Here is a 10743-nt window from a genome sequence, read left to right as displayed (position 1 = left end):
GCTATAGCCAATGAAATTAAAAAAGCAAAGGAGTCTCCAGAATATGGTCCACCATCTCTTCCTGAAACAATTTCAGCAGCAATTAAATTTCATTGAATAAAACCCAAACAGTAATTGTAGAGATCACAAAAGGTAAATCTACTATGTGGAAAGAGGTATCACCCTGAAAGTGAAATCAGCAATAATAATAATAGAGTTCAGTGGCAATCATCTGCAGAAGGGATCCACCCTGAGAAATGATCTCCAAAAGGACATTTTGGGGTGGTGTGTGTGTGTGTGTGTATGTGTGTGTATGTGAGAGAGAGAGAGAGAGAGAGAGAGAGAGAGAGAGAGAGAGAGAGAGAGAGAGAGAGAGAGAGAGAGAGAGAGAGAGAGAGAGCCTGAGAATAACTGGGATTTTGATTTCTGGTTTTGGAGGCAGGGTTGTTCAAGTTCTTTTGAAACCTTGTTTAAATAACCCCTGAGCACCTTGCAATTATAGTTTATTTTGTATTCACCAAGCATCCTCTCTGCTTAGTAATTCCATTTCCAAGAGCAAGAGGAAGGGAAGTGTGGTAGATTGATGCCAAAGTGGCTATAATTATTCTTCATCCCTATATCCAAACCCCATAAAAGGTGACTTTATAACTCATGCCTTCCATGGGTCCCCTTGAACCTGGCCTGACTTTATGATTTGTTCTGGCCCATGGAATGAGGTAGAAGTGAGAGTGTGCCAGTGTTAAGCCTTGAAACCTCTCTAGAGGCCCAAAGCTCCTCCCTCTCTCTATCCTCTGGACCCACAGCCCTATGGGAATACACTCAGGCCACTGGATAAATGATGATCAGCAAGGCTGGTTACCCTGCCTGCCCTGGCTCACTGCCAGAAAACATCAGACACAAAGGTGAGGTCTCTTTAGATCAGCTAGTCTACAGCACAATCACAAGAACCTGAGTAAGCCCAGGAGACATCAGCTGGACTCCACCCACATCAGCAGAACTTCTCTGATGACCTCTGATATGTGAGCAAAATCAACTGCTTACTTGTTTTAAGTCTCTAAGCTCTGGCATGGTTGTGATGCAACAGTAGCTAATTGACATAGGAGGGTAATCTAACGTGAGTCTTTTGACTAATGAAAAAATTGGGTCGCCAGCATAAATAAAAATACAAGCAAAAGTTGTTATTATTAAATAACAACACCAAAACCCCTTGGCATTCTAGTTTGTGTTTTAGGATCTTATAAGCCAGTTAGTTTGGAAGTTCCTGTGAACTTCAGTAGATCTGTGTAAGTGGACTAATCTGAATTTATGGATTTGCAAGATAAGGATCAGATCCTAGACCAGTGACTTTAAAAAGAATCCCACCTAGGATTCCAGCTTAGGTGTGAGGGGAAAGATACGGGGCTTTCAAAAACTAGAAGTGAGGAGTTCAAAGAATCCCAACACAAGAAATGATAAACGTTAAAGGTGATGGAAATGCTAATTACCATGTCTGGATCCTTACACGTTGTATATGTGTATTATTGCATGGTTACCCCATAAATATATATAATGATATGGATCAATTAAACATTTAAAATTTTTTAAATTTTGAAATTTAAGTCACAAAAATCCTGTTTCCTCCTAGTGTATGTGACAGAGCATTGTTTTCTCTTAAAATGTCTTTAATTACCCTGGAATTGCTTTGCACCCACGACTGTGACTGCTCTAACAGTTCCCCTCTCAGAACTGTGTTTTCCACTCTGTTGGCCCGTGTCTCATCACCTCTCCTCAGGGAAATGACAGGGAGTCGTGCACAAAAGTACCTGTCACAAGAGAAGCTGGGAAATACCAACTCTTAATTGGGTTCTACGGTGGTTTCTGTGACCAGTTCTGACCCCCTGGCATTTTTATTTTTTGAGTTTTGTCATCCTTCTTCTTATGAGGAATTTGGTAAGGCCTGGCCCCGCCTCCCGTGAGTCATCAGTGTCTGTTACACTGTGACCGAGTCTCATTATGGCCACCACTGCTGTGTGGCCAGATCTTTTGAAAGCAGGAATGGAGGCCTCTGGGATTCACTAATGACTCCTGGGGAGATGCAACAGGGCCCACTGTCTGGGGATGCTGGGGGAGATGCACAGGAATAAAAGATGGCTTTCCTTTCATGGATGCTAAAGGAGCAGAGCCAGAATTCTTAGGATACACAAACAAGTAAACACACAGGATTTAGGATTCAGCTTAGAAAATAGCTAGGAACTCTGGGAATATTTCTGTGAAATTAAAATGTTTCCTATGCTGTTTCTCCTGTTAGGAAACTGGAAGAGAGCACTATGGTAGAGTCCTGGAATAGGAATAGAGGGCCTGGATGGGAGGCACACCTGGGTAACATCCTGGCTCTGCCTTGTTAGCTTTATGCCTTCTGGCAAATTACACAGCTTTTCTGAGACATGGTAAAGTGAGAATAGTATTAAATTTGTCAGAGGTTTAAGTAATTTAAATGTGTATAATTCCTAGCATGGAACCTGGAGCATATGCGCACTTGGTAAATGTTAGCTCAATTTTCCTTTTTTTTTTTTTAACCCTTTCTGATTTTTGGTTTTCTTGTTGCTATTTGTGCTATTTGTTTGCTTGCTTGATTGCTTATATGTGCATTTTTTATTCTGTAAAATTAAGGATGGACTTTTGGAAAGCAAGATGACATTTATATAAAAATCTTAGGTAAAAATCTATACTTTCTACCTAATCATCTCACCTGTGTAACTGTGCACTGAACAATTATCCAAACAAGAAGTGACAAAACTATAGTCATAGCAAGATCCATCGTCCCTTCCAAAAAAAGTCCTGATTACTTTCCTATTTTTCTAATTAAAATATTCTTTCTCTACCCTGAAAAAATCATTTGTGTTATTTGCTGCTTATTCTTTATTAGTGGTTCTATATAGTTATAAAATTCTCATCATTTCCCCAAGCTATTAAAAAATGGAGCAATGTTAATTCCCCATGGATTCAATGTGGGGATGATTCTTGTATAAAGTTTGTCACAGACTTATTACTTCTATCTAGACAGACAATTTCTAGAAGAAGCAATACTGGATTATAATCCATCTTGTATGTTCATGCATCTATCAGGAAGTATTTCATGATAAGAATTACATTGGTGCTTCATAATAATTGGGATAAAATGGTTATATTGGAATACACCAAGAGAACAGTCAAGAAAGCATTTAGAGGAAAGGGAACCGATCTCGACTGGTCGATTGCTCATCCCTAGATTGGGTTCTTCTACCACATTCTCTCACAAGAGCCCTGTGAGTCTCCCATTTTTCTGCAGAGGAAATGGAATCCCCAGATTTCAAATGACTTGCTTGCAAACTAAGAATTTAAACAAAAGGCTGCTACTTGACTTTAAAATCCATATACTAACTTTGGTTCTTAGCAGCCTCCAACACAGTGGTTCTTACCTTTTACTACACTTTGGAATCATCTGAAGCCATTAAAAAAAAAAAAAAATAGTAATGCCCAACACAGTACCAAACAAGGAGAGAAAGATGGAGGAGTAACACTACTTGATTTCAAGACTTGCTGTAGGATTCAGTGATCTTGCTATTGTTTCACTGAAAAAAACAAAACAAAACAAAACAAAACAAAAAAAACAAAACAAAAAAAAAAACAGATACAGAGATCAGTAGGAAGGTACAGAGAGCCCAGAAGTAGACTCAGACAAATAAATTCAACCCATCTTTGACGAAGGAGGAAAGGCAAAGACAACTCAATACAGAAATGATAAGCTTTTCAACAAGTGGCATTGGAACAATTGAAAATCCTTTAGTTATAAAAAAAGGAATCTACGTAGATCTTACACTTTAATAAATACTAATTCAAAATGGATCATAGTTCTAAATACATTGTACAAAACTATAAAACTGTCAGAAGTAAACAGGAAAGAAACTATGTAACTTTGGTTCAACAAGGAATGTTTAGATAATGAGCAAAAACATGAGTTATAAAAGAGAAAAATGATGTTGGACTTTATTAAATTTAAAAACTTCTGTGATAGACACTATTAAGGAAACCAAGACAAGAGAATTTCCCAAGCCATAGACTGGGAAAAAATATTTACAAAATACATGTCTAATACAGGACTTGTTTTCAAATATATAAGGAATACTTAAAACTCAACAATAAGACAATAATCTATTAAATTTTAAAATAGACAAAATATCTGAACAGAGACACTTCACCAAAGATAGAAAGATGGAAAATTAGCATGTGAAAAAATATTTATTTGTTACTAGGAACCAGATGCCACTGTATACCTTTTAAAGTGGCTAACATTTAAAAAAAAAAAAAAGCCCACTAATATTAATTGCTGACAAACACGTGGAGCAACAGGAACTCTCCTTCACTGCTGATGGAATGTAAAATGATTCCACTACTTGGGAAGACAGTGCAGCAGCTTTTTGCAAAGCTAAACAGAATCTTAGTATACAGTTCAGTGATTGAAATTCTACATATTTACGGATTTGAATGCTTAAGTTACTGCTTGAAAACATATGTGCATCCAAAGACCTACATGTAAGTGTTTATAGCAGCTTTCTTCATAATTGCCCAAACTGGAAGCAACCAAGATTCATCAATAGATGAATGGATAAGCAAACCCCAGTACATCCATGCAATAGAATATTATTCTGTGATAAAATGAAATAAACTATTAAGCTGCAAAAGACACATTAATCTTAAGTGCATACTGCTAAGTGAAAGAAGACAGTATGAAAAGGTTGCATGTTTTGTGATTTGAACTATATACGTTTTGGAAAAGGCAAGCTTATAACAATGGCAGAAAAATCAATGTTCCCAGAGGCTGAGTAGTAGGAGGAGAGGGTTGAATAAGTGAAGCACAGGGATTCTTTCAGTGAAATTTTTCTGCATTATATTATAATTATGGTTATATAATATTATGCATTTGTCAAAACCCATATAACTTAATAGCACAAAGATTGAATCTTAATGTATGCAAATTTGAAAAGTCATTTAGGAGATCTGAGAATCCTAGGATGAAATGCAGAATAGTGATGATCTAACTGTATTACAAATATATGAAAGAATCTCACTGAATGGTATGGAGGAAGAAAGGGGTTGGCCTAAGTAGCTTTGGAAATAAGTGAACTCTGTAAGTCTAAAAGCTAAAGGAACTGTAAATAAGTGTTATACTCTAGTTGATAAAGTTGTGTCCCCTTGAGGCGGGTGTCAAATTAACAATACTCATGCTGCTGTACAGGCATACTGGATTTGAACAATTAAGTAAATGGTTGGAATGGTAGGAGCCAGGTTTCTCACTGTAGTTATGGGAGGTTACAGAGGAGGAGTGTGTAATCATCCATGTGGTGATAGATTAGAATTGGGTGTAATGATATGAACCCCTGTTAGCTTAATACAGATACAAAGTTTTACATATAGTTATATTCTAGGTAGCATGTAGAAATAGATATGTTTATATACGTGAGTTATACACATATGTTTGCTTGGTTTATCAGCCTAGACGATCTAGAATTAGTGACATCCCATAGTAACAAGCACACCTAGCATGGAGATTTTGGTTTCCAATGTAACTCTCCAGCTGAAGAAACCATGGCTTGAGTAAGTGATGAATTCTAGGACTAGAGTGGGAAATACAAAAGATGAGCACAGAGTTCCAAAGTAAGGAAGTGCACAGAAAACATACATACTCACTAATGATGTCAAAGAAACAGCCCACAGAAAGAACCCCCAAATGGCCAAAGAAGGACTATTTGAACAAAAAAGAATTGTGTACTGGATTGAAATCCAAGGCATAAAATAAATTCATGTGTTCATACACAAATGAGCAAATTATTGAAAAAATTAAAAAATGGAGGAAAATAGGTAAATTTTCTGTTAAAGAATTTCAAATAATATATTTGGATACTCTCCTCATAAGGAACTGGAATATAACTCCCTATTGCTTAAGTGTAGGTTGAACATGATCCCTTCCTTCCAGGTACAGAATGGAACGAGCAAAAAGGAATACCTTTATGTGGAGAAACCTTTCAGGCACTGTTTCTTAGCCAGATGGTCAAGGTCAATATCAGTAGTGATGAGTCAGGTTAGTAGTATGTGCTCTTGCTTGGGTACAATGAATATGGTACTTTCCTTCTGTGGTCTTCAAATAAGACCCCATTTAATCTTGAGGAAAATATTAGATAATTCCCAATTGAGGGACATTCTATAAATATATGACCAGTAATTTGCAAAAAAAAAAAAAAAAGTTAAAGTCATCAAAAACAAGGAAAGTCTGAGACACTGTTACACCACCTAATAGGAACCTAAGGAGACATGATGACCAAGTGTAATGAGATATCCTAGACAGATTCTGGAAAAGAGAATGAACTTTAGGGAATCTCTGAGGAGATATGAATAAAATATGAACTTTAGGTAACAATGTATCAATATTGACCCATTAGGAGTAACAAATGTACTAATATAAGATGGTAATAAAAGAGGAACTGGATGTGGGGTAAATAGGAATTCTACTGTATTATTTTGGCAATTTTTCTCTAAAATTAAGATTATTCTACAATAAAACACTTATTTTTAAAAATTTGCAATCTCTAGGCACTACCCCTGAGATTCTTATTTAATCCATTAGGGGCATACCCTGACCTTCAGGACTTGTAGAAGCTCCCAAGGTAATTCTAATTTGTATCCTGCAATCCACTACTCCATGGAGAGGGATGGTTTTTGCAAACAAGCTGTTCTTTCTTCCTTCTACCTTTTTTGTTAATTATAATAAATGTTCTGACCTTGTCCCTGGTACAATGGCAGTGTGACTTAATGATTTTGGTTGTTTGGATGCAGCAAGTTCTTTAAATACACAGCCAGTGAGAGAGAACTTAGGGAGTGATATTTCCCATTAAATTAAAAATCTTATCCAGAAGCTTAAAATGCCATAAAGAGTTTAGGTAAACAGACAGTGAAGGGCAGATTATGCTAAATGTGTTGTCGGTTTAAATTTGTACGTGGTAGGAATGCCTTTATTTTCCCTCTGCTATGCTGTTTTCATATGTACTCGGAGGTGAGACATTCCCTAAATTTTAGGTACAAAAGATTGGGCTTTAATTAGATAGTAGAATTATTCTCTGGGACTTGATTGTGACAAATGAGATAAAAGCATATCTAGAGGCAAATGCAGCTTTAAGGTTCAGGAACCACGAACTGAACTGCACTGTCTGTTTTTCTTGTGTGGAGAGCAGCTAGGCTTCCGCCAGAGCATGTCTGGTACAGATGACAGGCTACAACAGTCAGCAAAGTAGGGATCCTACCCCTATACCTCGAAGGACTTCAGTGAGGAGGAGGAGAAGTGAAGGAGCCCTACTTCCTTACAAACATTAATGGCACTTGGTTTGGAAATGGTGAGACAACATTTTTATACTCGCACTTGTTGATTTAAACCCTAATATGCAAAACTTTTATTTTCCGTATCACTTTTCTTCTCTAAAATTTTTTTAGTAGTAATTTCTGTATTTTATTAAAACCTGAAAGAATATTAACCAGTCAGAAAACATTTGTGATTGGGTCTTACACTATGCTAGGCACTATTTACATAGTTAAAAAGTAATCCTGGCCTTTTATTCATTGCATCATCCAAACAATTTTTAATTAAGTGCATATCATGAACCAGGCATCTTCTAGGTACTGAACATTAAAAAAATATGAATAATGAAGCAAAAAACTAAGATTTAGTCTCCTTTCTTAAGTTGCCACAGCCCAGATCCATACTAAGTCAGTAGTTCTAAATGTCTGGGAAATATCTGGTGACAGCTCCTGGGAGGGTGGGAGATATTAGGCATCTAATGGGTGGAGGCCAGGAATGATGCTCAAATCCTACAATACACAATTCAGCCCCCAATAGCAAATAATTATCTGACCCCAAATGTCAATAATGTAGAGGTTCATAAACCCTGCAAATCCACTGGGCTCTTCCTTAAACAGAGAGCATACTTCTATATGTGAATTAAACAAAGTCACCTTGAAGCCTCCTCCTGTTTTCCCTTTACGGGGACAGGGGTCAGGTAGGAACAGGGGAGAAGAGAGTTCATGGATTAGGCCTTCCATTCAGGTGGGGTTTGGTTGTAATCATCTTTAGAGGAAGGTCAGCAATTCTGTCATCTGCTCCCAGCAGTTGGGATAGACACAGCCCAGACCAGAGGCATGTCCAGTTAAATTAGGCTGCCCAGAGAGAGGACCTGAGCTTGGGAGTAGCCAAGCTTCTACAGTCAAGACCAGATATGTAGAAATCCTTTCAAATCATTTTACTAAAAGCCAGTGGCACTTTTACAATTTAGGCATAGTTTTGACAGGTAAACTGAAAGAACCCTAAGCCATTGGCCTAAACCATTAGTATTGCTTTATTTATTTGTGTCAACTACAAATTTAAAAGAAAAAGGTGGCTTTGCCACTATCCTGTTCAATGTAGCTACTAGCCATATTTGACTTCTTAAATTTAAGTTAGTTGACATTAAATAAAATTTGAAAGTATAAATACAACTTAAAATTTATTTTAAGTGAGACTCTCTCAGTCTCACTAGTCATGTGTGCAGTTCTCAATAGCTACAGGTGGCTACTGACTACCTAGTTGAACAGTGTGGATATAGAACATATCTATTATCATAGGGGGTGTCAAGGACAACATCATTCTTGAAAGTACTATTCCTAAGGGTACTCATTCAATTGTGCACAGTTATTGCTAAATATATGTGGCTGTTTCCTAGCAGCTGAGGCTCTGGAGCAATGCCTTGCAATATCTCAGTGTCTTCATTTGTTAGAAAGGCACAGTCATATTCAACTGGAGGGACCACATCTTTTCTGACATGGAATTTCATGAACCTTCATGTAATGAGTGTTGGGTAACATATCAGATGATTGAAACTATAGTTTTCCAGAAGAAGTAATAATGTAAAATTCAAGTACATAACTCTTTTAAGACATTGCTGATCTAAGTGTGTATTGTTAAATAATAATTCCATTAAGATATGTCAGCAGGGAATTAAGATATGTGACCCAAATATATCTCTTTTTAGCAACTGACTATAATATAGAACTAGTGCTCAGTGGATTTGAACTGCAGATAGGGTGGGATGAAGGGAGGAGGAGACAATCTGAAGCCCTTGGAGAGCATTTGTAAAATGTATAGGTCACTGCCATGTAAGGTTATCAGAATGGTGTGGTTAGGTGTATGGGTAGGGCAGGTCTCCCAGGCATATATTTTTAAAAATTTCCATTGTTTCTAATGTAACCAATCCAGGTAAGCATAATTTAAAAGTATGGAAAGGGTAATTATTATGTCTTTGCCATTGTATAAATGGAGGTATGTGACTTTAAAGAGACCCCATCCTCTAGTAATTGTGATTCAGGGCACCTTGGATGGGACCAACATATCCACTCTATTCTTTTCTGCTGTCTTTCTGTTAAATGACCCACTCATTTTTCCCACCTACCCTCCCCCCATGTCAGTTAGGATGATTATCAGCTGGGTTTAGAACAATGGCCTTAGGCAGTTTTTTCCAATATTGAGTGTCTCTAGCCAACATTTGCAAGCTGCGTATCACAATGTTCTTAGATACATTTTGTGATTGGAGCCTGAAGTGATAATATTGTGTGCTACTGATCAAAGAGGTGTCACATGCACAGAGGACACATTGGTCAGAGAGGAAGGACACTCAGCTGAGGAAATCCCACTTTATGTTTTTGTTCAAGCTGAAGGACACCCCACTTCCACAGAAAGGTGGACCCAGACATAGTATGTGAGCAAGGCTACAGATGATCTCTAAAAGAACCTATTCAAGTCTCTGCATACCTATTCAGGCTGAGAACCCAGAGTTTGCATTGAGTTTTGTTCATTTTGGTTCATATTAGAGGATTGTTACTAGCTATAGAGAAGCATAACAATCTACAAGAACAAAGCTCTGCTGATGGAGAAAAACTTCTGTCACTCTTTCCCTCCTATTCAAATCCTGGAATCTCACATTCCATTTTCAAAGTATGTTAGCCTGATTAGGCCATGTTTATTTTTAGTTTTCATTGTTTTGGAATGGGTTAGAATAGCCTGACCACATTCTATGTTTTCTTCATTCCTGGTTTAAAGTTTTCTCTTGGTAGAAACCCAGTTTTCCCTATGATATGTTAAATATTGATCACTTGGGTATTTTTTTTAATAATTGGGATTCATATCATTGGAAACTATCTGGAATATAAAATTCTTTTGGTAGCATGATATACAACATATGTCATTAGAAAAATCATATTCCATCATGTATGAAAATGTCCAACTCCATCTTCCTCCTTGGAGTAGTAATCTTTCTATCACTGTAACAAAATACCCAAGAGAAATTCTCTTATAGGAGGAATGTTTTTTTTTAGTTCACAGTTTCAGATGTTTCGGTCCATGGTCACTTGACTCTTTGGAGTGCAGGCCTGTGGTGAGGTAGAGTATCATGGAGGAGAGGGCATGATGGAACAGAGCAGCTTACCTCCTGGCAACCTGGAAGCACAAAGAGAGCAAGCAAGATTGAGTGGGGGTGCTGGGGAAAAGATATAGCCTTCAAGGACATGTCCCCAAGGACCTACTTCCTCCAACTACTCCCCCATCTCCTAAGTTCCCACTACCTCCCATTAAATTATGAGTCTATCAATGGGTTAATTCATGGATGAGGTCAGATCCATCGTCATCAAATCGCCTTCCAAAGACCAAACCTCTGAACACTGCTGCCTTGG

General features: G+C 37.5%; 1 protein-coding gene across 6 annotated transcripts in view; it reads left to right on the top strand.

Moving 5' to 3' along the window:
- Positions 1 to 414: 414 nt before the first annotated feature.
- LOC306645373 (uncharacterized protein) overlaps positions 415 to 10743 on the top strand; it is a 169342-nt gene continuing 159013 nt past the window's right edge. For all 6 annotated transcript variants that reach the window (XR_013759613.1, XR_013759615.1, XR_013759616.1 and 3 more), the window contains exons 1-2: positions 415 to 998; positions 3019 to 7382. The gene's annotated coding sequence lies outside the window, so the exon portion shown is untranslated. The remainder of the gene's footprint in view (positions 999 to 3018; positions 7383 to 10743) is intronic.

Source organism: Sciurus vulgaris (genome assembly GCF_902686455.1).
Source record: "Sciurus vulgaris genome assembly, chromosome: 15".
In the NCBI taxonomy this organism is placed as follows: domain Eukaryota; kingdom Metazoa; phylum Chordata; class Mammalia; order Rodentia; family Sciuridae; genus Sciurus; species Sciurus vulgaris.
Note: the sequence above shows the minus strand (reverse complement) of the source record. Positions and strands in the feature narration are given on the sequence as shown.